The sequence below is a fragment of the Lissotriton vulgaris genome, chromosome 4_1 (assembly GCF_964263255.1).
Source record: "Lissotriton vulgaris chromosome 4_1, aLisVul1.2, whole genome shotgun sequence".
Classification (NCBI taxonomy): domain Eukaryota; kingdom Metazoa; phylum Chordata; class Amphibia; order Caudata; family Salamandridae; genus Lissotriton; species Lissotriton vulgaris.
This window is the reverse complement of record NC_141691.1, coordinates 1,716,757,473-1,716,768,706: the sequence shown is the minus strand read 5'-3', so window position 1 is coordinate 1,716,768,706 and position 11,234 is coordinate 1,716,757,473.

Genomic DNA, 11,234 nt, shown 5'->3' with positions numbered 1-11,234 from the left:
CCCTCGCTGTTCCTTCAATCCTCCTGGGGCCAGCTGCATGGGGCACCCGGTTTTCGGGACGCCTCCGCACTGACAGCGCAGGCCGCAGACCCGGCCTAGTCCATTACAGGAGATGGGTAACTGTAGGGTCCCAGTGGCGCGCTCGCGTTCCTCGATACCCGGGAGGCCCCCAATGGCAGTGGGTGCCTCCCCCACTGGCCAACCTCTCTGCAGGTACGGTTTCAGGAAGGGCAGAGAGCGCCCCTACCTCAATTATGCAGGCCGCAGGCCTCACCTCTCACACGTTGGTATCCGCCTCCAGGCCCCAACGCATCCCCGAAGCTCCGGGTCACACGGGAGGCTCCCCGATGGTAGTGGGCGCCTCCCTAACTGATGCATTTCTCAGGCCCGAGGAGAGCGAGTCGCCCCCTCCGCTCCGGCCCAGGCCGCTGCTGCAGTTGCGCCGGTCCCCCACCTTGGGGCTCAATCGGGACACTGGCGATCTTCTCCACGTCGGGGGGCAGCTGGCCTCTCTCCTGCGTTGATGTCCCACACGACACTGAGGCCCCGATGGCAGTGGGCGCTCAAAGCACGGGCCGCCTCCGTCACGCTAGTGTAGGCCGCAGTCCCCGGCCTCGCATGATTCTGGGCCGCCGTCACTTAGCCCGGGCTGCCGCCGCTCTTCATCCAGCAGACAGGCGAATCCCGAAGCAGGATGTGCCCCTATGTAACCACGACTCGTGGACCCTTTTTTCTCGGTCCGAGAACCCCCAGGAAGGATTTTATTTAGGATTTTTGTGCTGGCTTGCCGGGAGCCGAAGGAGCTTACGTCCTGTCGGCCATGCTGCTTGTCCACGCCCGACTTGTAATATTTCTGAAAGAAAGTCTTTAACACAGACTACAATTTAATAAAAACAAATTAATAAATAGAGTTCCTATGTCTGATAATAGCTTTTAAGAAAGACGACATAACAATGGTTATTTGATCATTTTCTAGAGTTTGAAGTCTCAGAAGTGCTATTCTACACTGTATAAGTCCCCATTTCTTTAAAATAGGAATTAAAAACCTTCTCCTAGGGAAAGTCAAAATATTTACAGAAAAATGTGCAGTGTAGGGTGGATTGGGTGGAGATATCGTCACACTGACAAGGGGGCAGATTTATAGACCAAGTATTAGCTTCTGGAAAGGTCACCATTCTGAAGAAAGACCTGCAGCAAAAACATGTTAATAGCATGCAGGAGAAGCAACTCTGCACCTGTACCAGATATAGTTGAGTACCCTGACATTGCAACATCAGGTGATTCTCTATAACTGATTTCTTTGCAGAGCCAGCGCTCTTCCTCTAGATAGCTTAAACAGTTTGCTTTTAGAATTTTTCTCGATACCCTTTACAGGCTATTTGGGGAGTCAAAATACTCGGGATGGCCAATATCGTACGATCATTTTTTAACATAATTGATCCAAGGTATACTGGCAACTCGGTCTAGTCTGGCAATCCTCAATTACATCTCTATTAAAACCAATTTCAACAGAAGTCCACACCGTATGCCACAGTAACAAGGGATTTAGTTTGATGATATCAAATATATACGGCAGACCAAGTTCCTTATGGCATACGTACATGGAAGTAGAGCCAGAGACAGCTAAAAGATAACGCAAAAAAGCGTTTTCACAGCGTTGAATATGCTGGACATTCGCTATACCCCAGATCCCTGTCACATATATCGCAGTGGATATGCAATTCGCTTTGTAGATATCCAATAACTCCGGGACTGGTCTACCACCCAATTTTTGGGAAAAATTAAACACTGCAGCTATTGCTCTGGAGTAGGACAGTTTTATGTTGTCTATTTTTTCCATTTTAATTAAAAGTTTACATGGTTTACATTTCTTAGCCCTACAGCTCATGGTATAGGTCTTACTTATATTTACTTTTAGGTCTCTCTCCTTCATATAGGTAGTACATTTAATAACTGCTCTTTGGAGGCCTATCTGCGTCCGCGCCATAATAACGGCGTCGTCTGCATACAATAAAATAGGAACAGGGGTGTTCTCAATGACTGGGTAATCCTGCCTATCTTCTGTCATATAAAGACCTACACTATTTATGTATAGGGAGAATAAGAACGGGGCAAGTATACATCCTTGCCTTACCCCCTTATTTATGCTAAACTTAGTTGTACATTCCCCCTGCTTGCCATAACGAACCCTCGCACCCGCTCCTCCCCTGTACAGTTCCTTAATGAAAAGTAGCAAGTTGGGATCAACATTCATCTCATTTAGAGTGCTCCATAATTTATCTTGATTTACGCAGTCGAAAGGTGAACTTAAATTGACAAACGTTAAAAAGAGCTTTCCCCTTTTGGCTGATGTATATTTGCTCATAATTAATGCTAGGTTTAATCCCTGTTCGGTCGTTTCCAACCCTGCCCGAAACCCATATTGAAATTTGGATAGTAAATCTTTCTCTTCTACCCACAATTGTAGTTTATTTAAAATCAACCTCCCAGCGACTTTCAGAAGTGCATCCAATAATGAGATTGGGCAGTAGCAACTGGGTTTATTTCTATCACCCTTTTTAAAGTTCGGGGTCACAATTGCATCTGACCAATAGGATGATGGTCACTCATCGCTATTTTGCAAGTTTTACAAGAAATAACCTTGCAGGCATACCTACTTGGCAAAAGGGCGAAGTCAATAACTGAATTACAGCCCCTTCCAATAAAAGTGGGCTCAAAGGGTACAGGGGGTGTGCATAGTTCATTTGCATATCCCAGGTCAAATTGGAAAGTTATTTCGTTCAACAAATTCCCCATAGTTGTATGGGAGAAATGGGTTAGTGTGTCCTCCTTGTCTTTGCCCATACCACAGATACCCTGTTTGTCATATGGACGTAACGAACAATTAAAATCACCAACCCAGATGATACACATATCCCCCTGCAGATGTTCTTCTAGATGTCCTAACGTTTGACATAGATCCCCTATGACCTTAGTAAATTGGGTTTTCGGGATGCTTTTATAGAAATGTATTAAAACTGTGCCCTTCTTTCCCCCAATTCTTACTGACAATATCTGGTAAAAATCGGACCCATACTCAAGCTTCACAGTCAAATTCCCCGCTATGTTTGACACATAAGTACATAAACCCCCTTTATTACGCCCCATGCTACTAGAGCTGGCAAGGGTATGAAAGGTACGAAGACCATTTATATGCATTTCTTCAATGACCCATGTATCCTGTAAACAAACTATGGAGTAATCCTCTATAAACGTTAACCTCAAGGGGTCTCTCGCCTTTGACGCGAGCCCTGCAACATTCCAAGATACTATTTTACACATTTTACTTGTTTCTAGCTTGGTTCCTGGTCCCAAATCTACTCCTATATTACTATCTACTGTCGGTCCCCTTGACTCTCTCAGTGTTTCTTCTTTATTCCAACTGTAATCTTTGGTGTGTTGTCTCACAGTTACAACCTTCAGTATTCAATATAGTTTGTCTTGCTTCTACCCGAGTAGTATGGCTTTGATCGTGTCCCTGTACTCCCGGAATACTTGCCTGTGTCGCGAGCCTAATCCCCCCTCCCCACTACCCCACTCCATCTCCTGTACTGTGCTTTTGGTCAGTCTAAATCTTCCATCGACCCTAATAACTCAAATCGGTTTTGGAGTGGCAAGGTCCATGGTCTAATTGCATCATGGTTCAGGTTCCTATTTTGAATTACTTGCAGGTATGAGGGTGAAGAGGGATAAAAAGCCCCCAATGGTAAGACATTTATTTCCATGTAGTTAAAAGATGAATTCCCTCTCTTGTTCAGAATTGCACGCACTAATCTGGGGTACCCATTTGTTAGGACTATGCAATCACCCTCTAAGATTTTACATTCTTTTCCCACCCACATGACCAGTCTAGCCATTTTGAAGGTTCTAAACAGTTGTTCGCTGAGCTCAGTGTGTCGTCCTAACCAATGCAGTGATTTATTGTTAAGCTCTTCCCATGTTTCCTGCCCTAGTGTGAGCAGCTTAGGAACATTGGCCAGGATTAGTATATAGGGTGTCACCACCGGGGGTAAATCTAGTCGATCCTCCACTGACATTGCTAGAGTACGTTTCGTCATTATGTCTAATGTCCCTGTGATTTTCCCAGAGTTATAATGTTTCCCCACATCTTGGGTTTTATATCCAGGTTTTGCCGACTGTTCGTTTCCACTGGGAATGCTTTTTATGGGAGGCGGCCTGAATGCCTGGTCTGGAACTGCGATAGCTGGAGGGTTCATGTCGTTTGACCCACTTAAGTTACTTTGTATGTTTAGATTAGAAAGATTCTCGGTGCCTTGTATATTCATTCCGCTTTCAACTGATATATTTCTTTCTTTTAAGCACCCCTCTAGAGTCGCCACTCTATCAGCTAATTTCCTAAGTGCACCCTTCATATGGGCATACATCTCATCGATCTTTTTTTATATATTTTCCAGAGTCAAAGTGCGTCCCTCAATAAGCGTGTTCAGTGTTACATTTCTTATACTGCCCTGATTTCTATGAGGGATTGCAGTCCACCCCAGAGTGTAAGGACTCAGGCTGCTGCAAAAGTCGCAGCAGAACCGGTGTAACCCCTGGGACCCTGGTCCCACCAGGGGTATTCAAGAGGATAGCGACGTGGCAAACAGCAGGAAGGCTCCACGGGGACCAGCATACAGGCAGGAGAACACCCGCGGCGCGGCGGGAGAGGCGGCGCTATGAGCGCGTTGGCCCCGCCTCCCCCTCACTCACGGCAGGTGTGTGGTATCAGCGGTGCACTCTGAGGATTGCAGTCCACCCCAGAGTGTAAGGACTCAGGCTGCCGCAAAAGTCGCAGGAGAACTGTCGTAACCACTGGGACCCTCGTCCCACTAGGGGTATTCAAGAGGATAGCGATGTGGCAAACAGCAGAAAGGCTCCACGGAGACCAGCAAACAGGCAGGAGAACAGAGCAGAGATTATAGTGGCAGTACCTTTCTGGCACAGGAGATCTTGGTTCCCTTTATTCCGGATGTCTCTTCTATCTCACAAGAGAATCCCCCTGTCACCTCCTCCTCTGGTATATCTGGGGTCTCTCCCTATAACTCATATTTCTCTATCAGCCTGGAGATTCAAAGTGCAGAGTTAAGGAAGAAATGGGTTCCTGATCATCTTTCAGTGATTATCCAGCAGTACAGGCGTCCCTTAACTCTATGTTTTTATTCTAAACACTGGAAGAATAGTCAGAGATGGTGTGATAAGACACATTAATCTCCTACTTCTGAAATTGGGCCAGTGTTACAATTTCCCATGGATGGTTTTCATAAAGGTCCTGCAGTAGTTACTTTAAGGGCTCCATGGGCTGCTATTAGGGCATTTTGTGCTCCTGGTGGTGGTTTTTCTGACAAAGATCTTTTGTTAGTCCCACTCGTTAAGAGTTTTGCTATTTATCGACCCGTACAATATCTTTCTCTCCTCCATGGGATTTTTCTCTGGTTCTCACTTCACATCTTCCCTTTGAACGTCATTCCATGGTGGAATTAATATGGTTGACCTTGAATGTGGTGCTTTCATTGCCATTTCCTCAGCTAAGCGATTAGGAGAATTGGAGCACTGCTGAGTAAATCTTCAGGTTTGAGGGTCATGGACAATGGGGGTCATATTGAGGACTAGCTAAGGTTCCCTCCCTGGCTCACAGGAACCAAGACATTTTTCTCCCTCCTTTTTTTCCCATTCCTCTTCAGAGGAAGAGGGGTTGCTAAATTTGTTGGAGACGAGCCATTTTAGTTTATGGAGATCGTACACTGCCCTTTAGGAAATCAAAACATTTGTTTGTTACCTTTGGTGGAGTCAAGCAGGGTAACAAGGCTTCAGGTATTACTATTTGTAAATGGATATGTGAATCTATCTCTGTGGCTTATAAGTCTGCTAAGGTTTCCGCTGCTTCCTCTATCCAGCGATGTCCAAAAAGGCGACTGGCAGCTTCTTGGGCTGATTTCAAGGGTGTCTTTTGGCAGGAAATTTGCTGGGCAGGCACCTGGGCCTCTTCTCACACTGTCTTGCACCACTGCAGGATTCAGGGTTGGGGGCCACAAAGTGTTCAAATCAGTTTAAAAAAAATAATATATATTGATTTTTGATAGACATGAAGTTGTCAAACGTACAATCATGGCAAACGAAAGACAAAACATATAGAGTAGCCAAACAGTGAACATGGCAACACTTAGCCACATACCCATTATCCATTACTCCCTCAGCTCTCACCCCAGTAAGTTCCACACAACATGTAAGATATTACCCACTGTAGTTATCTCCCCTTATGTCATTCTCGTTTCTAAGTCTGGGTCCCCTTCATAAATCCTGAAGCCTGTAAGAGACACAGAGCGTCCCCCACCTCCTATGTATGATGCATTGTTTCCAATGCCCCACAGCGCTAGTCCTAAGTGAGATATCACCCCCACGCTTTGTCAAATTTCTTGGGCCAGCCACTCCTCTCATACACAATTTTGTCCTGTCAATCCACATACCTCCATTCCCATTGTCCAGTCTCGGAATGGCAGGTAGATCTGACTACCCTATTTCCGGTCGATCTCCCTTTTTGCCAGTAGCAATCCAAGTTGATTAGCAATCTCTTTTATGTGTCGTCTAGGACTCCCTCCAAATTCCCAAGTGTCAGAGGGGGCTGCGCCCCAATAGTTACTCCCGTGACCACCTTCGGTTTACATAAAAGTTCCAGAACATGAGCATTAAGTCCCTCTTACACCGCAGTTTCTTGGGCATCTGTTGTCCCGTGCTCTGCCTATTTTGAACAGCAGAGCTCTCATATAATACACTATGCAATATTTTGAGTTGGATGAGGAGTTAATGTCACCTTATTGGCCACCTCTCTAGGGGACTGCAGAATGTCCCACCAGTCATCATCATACAAAATCTACTGCACCCGCTTGCCATTGTGTTCTCAACCTTCCAATGTCATCTTGCATGCTGTGCTGTTCATTCAAGTGGCGTAGGTATGGGAGATAGCCTTTCGCAGTCATACATTTATCGAGCAGCCTCCTCTCCCGCAGGGAACCCCTTTGGTCTCCTCGTCAGGAGGGATCGTCGCCTATAGGGCTTGTCGCAACAGAACACAAGTGAAAGTCTGCATTGATGCCATCTGGTATTCCGTTTGTAGGTACTCCAAGGCATACTATGTCATTTGTATCCCACATGTGTCCTTGTATTGAGAGGCCAATTACATCACATTTTTTAAATCCCTGTAGCTCGGTCGCCAGGCAAAATCCATCCTCCACCACAGTGGGGGGTTGAGGGAGAATCTATTGTACCAACTTAGTTCCCTTGTTAGCTTACACAATGTTGATATCACTGTCACCATGGCTGGAAGGGCACCTGCACTTATCTTGCCTCCATATAACATGTGGGGGTATCCCTTCTATCCCATATTAGCCAGATCGACCTGAAAGGCCTGATCATCTAATAGGGTATACGGTCAATCATTTATTTATGCTTTCCTGGGCAGCCTCATAATACCTATGGACATTTGTTAAAGCTATACCTCCCTCATAAACTGATCTATGAAGGGTAGCCTTTCCTAGTCGTGGTGGGAGGTTAGACCATAGCAGGGTATGGAGCAAACAATCCCTGATATTAATAATAATTTTTCCTAGGCAACAGCATACCTGTCTGAAATCAGGTTAAGCATAGAATTGGATGGACAGAAGCCTCAATTTACTGACAATGAAATTATAGTAAAAATATATATTTTTTTATTATTGAAAAATGGTACATAGAAAGAAGAATTACAATTACATATAAAAAGGCAGTGCACAAATTACACCTTTGACCAGCCATAATATAATTCTTAAAACATTTTATAAAAACATGTGTATACATAAACAAAATTGTAACAGAGGTTTTCAAGAATTAAGGTATAAACGGCGACAATCTCCGAGATTTGTTTATGTATACACATGTTTTTATAAAATGTTTTAAGAATTATATTATGGCTGGTTAAATGTGTAATTCTTGCACTGCCTTTTTATATGTAGTTGTAATTCTTCTTTCTATGTACCATTTTTTACGAATAAAAAAAATATGTATTTGTACTATAATTTTATTGTTTGCCAGTATATTGAGGCTTCTATCCATCCAATTCTATTGTGCGCCACACTTTGAACATGTGTGACTTGTATCACATATTTGGATGCAATGACGACTTGTATCACCTAAAAGAATAGCACGCAAGTAACGGATCAAGTCTGTGGCCTGAGTAATGTGGTTTGAGATAAAAAAAATGTAGAGCGAAGAGCGTGCATGAGAGTGAGGGGGGGTGGAATAGACGAACGTGCAGCTGACAGAGAGAGGCTGTGGTCTGCGTGTTTGCGTGCAGTAAAGGAAAATAAATGAAATGTACCAAAAACAAGAAACTTGTATCATATATTTAGATGCAATCAGGGCTTTAAGTGGGATTAAAAAACTGGGGGGTCTCTCAAAGGGGTGTGGCAGTGTAATTAGGGGCGTGGCTTTAAAACACTTATGCTAAAAATCTGCGTTTAGCATAGTGTGCCGCCCGACTTGTATTTTGCTGTTTCTGCCATTGCATCCAGGTATGTGATACAACAAGTAACATCGTACCTACAACAAGTAAGAACTATTGGCTTTGTCAATTGTTATTAGTTGCATAAGATAAATAAGCTGCAACTATGGCTTGTTACATATAATATTGAAAACGCTTCCAATTAAAGCCCTGGTGACCCTACCACAATGTTGCTGCTCTTGCGTTTCAGAAAGAGAAGGGAAATCCAGAAAGAAAATGACTCTTTAAAAGGATTTCCCTTTCCCCACAACCCTCACCTGGCATGACGTCATGCCGTAACTTCTCGACTAGTGAGAAGTCAGCAGTGCGGGCAGCGCACAGCGATGTGCCTGAGCTCTCATAACGGGTCTCTATCGGGCTGTTTTGCGCCCTGGCTCTTTTTTCCGGACTGGAGTGACAGTAAACTGCAGTCCGGAAAAAAACGGACCGTCTGTGCCAGCGCCCAAAACAGAGCCCGATAGAGACCCGTTTCGAGGCCCCTTTTAAAAAACTGCCGGTGCTCAGACCCCTGGAGACCCGGCCCACTTAAAGCCCTGGATGCAATGACGTAAACAGCAAAATACAAGTCGGGCGCCACACTTTGTACTTATGATGTGACTGTGGCTGGGCCGTTGTGTTTTTCGTTTCCTTTAGATCAGATTTGCATTTCACAGCGGATGGCCGCCAACAGATAAGAATCTTTATGGCTGAGCTTAAAGCACTCCAGTATCCTGGTGTGGTTTCGTCCCCAGACACCCCCCCCCCCTCTCACGAAAAAAAAAACATGATGGTACACACAATTGCAGAGCTTTGCGTTAGTCTTTGTTACAAATTTTCTGTGGTGCAGAGGCCATAGTGAGTAGGTCTTATGTCACTTTTAAAAATCATGACTATCACGCAAGTTATGGAGCAAATCTGTTGCCTGATTAATGGGGTTTGCGATAAAAAACAATGGGAGTGCGAAGAGCGTGCATGAGACGGAGGGAGGGGGTGGAATGGACGAACGTGCAGCTGATAGAGAGAGGCTGTGGTCTCGGTGTTTGCACGCAGTAAAGGAAAAGAAAAAATGTACCAAAAGCATGAAACTTGTATCATGTATTTAGATGCAATGACGGAAACAGCAAAATACAAGTCGGGCGCCACAGTTTGTACTTGTGTGACTTGTATCACATATTTGGATGCAATGACGACTTGTATCACCTAAACGAATAGCACGCAAGTAATTGAGTCTGTGGCCTGAGTAATGGGTTTAGAGAGAGAAGAGTGTGCATGAGAGGGAGGGGGGGTGGAATAGACGAGTGTGCAGCTGACAGAGAGAGGCTGTGGTCTGCGTGTTTGCGCGCAGTAAAGGAAAAGAAATACATTTTACCAAAAGCATGAACTTGTATCATATATTTAGCTGCAATGACGGAAACGGCAAAATACAAGTTGTGCGCCACACTTTGTACTTGTGTGACTTGTATCACATATTTAGATGCAATGACGACTTGTATCACCTAAAAGAATAGCACGCAAGTAATGGAGTCTGTGGCCTGAGTAATGGGTTTGGAGAGCGAAGAGAATGCATCTTGTATCACCTAAAAGAATAGCACGCAAGTAATGGAGTCTGTGGAGTCTGTGACCTGAGTAATGGGTTTGGAGAGCGAAGAGCATGCATCTTGTATCACCTAAAAGAATAGCACGCAAGTAATGGAGTCTGTGGTCTGAGTAATGGGTTTGGAGAGCGAAGAGCATGCATGAGAGGGAGAGGGGGTCGAATAGACAAACGTGCAGCTGACAGAGAGAGGGTGTGGTCTACGTGTTTGCGCGCAGTAAAGGATAAGAAATACATTTTACCAAAAGCATGAAACTTGTATCATATATATTTAGATGCAATGACGGAAACAGTAAAATACAAGTCGGGCGCCACACTTTGTACTTGTGATGTGACTTGTATCACATAAAAAAATAGGACGCAAGTAATGGAGCAAGTCTGTGGCCTGAAGGGGCATAAAAAAAAAACTCCACGGCCGCGAAATGAAAGCCTTTGATGCAGCAGGGGGCGGAGCGGAACCCCTTGAAGTGAAGCTGCTGGAGGCACCACGCTGGGGAAGTAACAGATGGCTTGGATGTGAAGCTCTTGGAGGCAGGCGGCTCAGACAAAAGCTCGTGCACGAGAGCACATGCACTCGTGCAAATCAGCTTCTTTGGAGAGCTTAGTTTAACTCTTGGTTTCACCGCAATAGACTCGTCCTATTCATTCCTGCGGAATGGAATAGGCCGAGACCTAAAAACATTAACACTAAAAACACGGATGAACCGCCAAGGATGGGAGGAGGTGGGGGCACTAAACAGATAAAACGAGTCAAGAGGAAATACAGAGATTAAAGCACCTCAAGGATTTCAGACATACATTTGAGAACTGGGGAGCAAGGAAAATAGCAAATGTAGAGAAGAACAGAAAAGAGCTAAAGATCAAGACAACATAAATGGGAAGAGAAAAATGGAAAAACAGAGGAAAACATACACAAATACAGATTAGAAGATACTGACAGATAGATATAAAGATGTTCAGACAACGTAATGGAGACATAAGAAAAAAATAAAGACACGTCCAGCTCATAAATATCAAGAGTGGAGCACAACAGCTCAGCTCGTGCCCAGCAGTGCCTTGAACACAACAACACTCACCGACGCGCCCAAA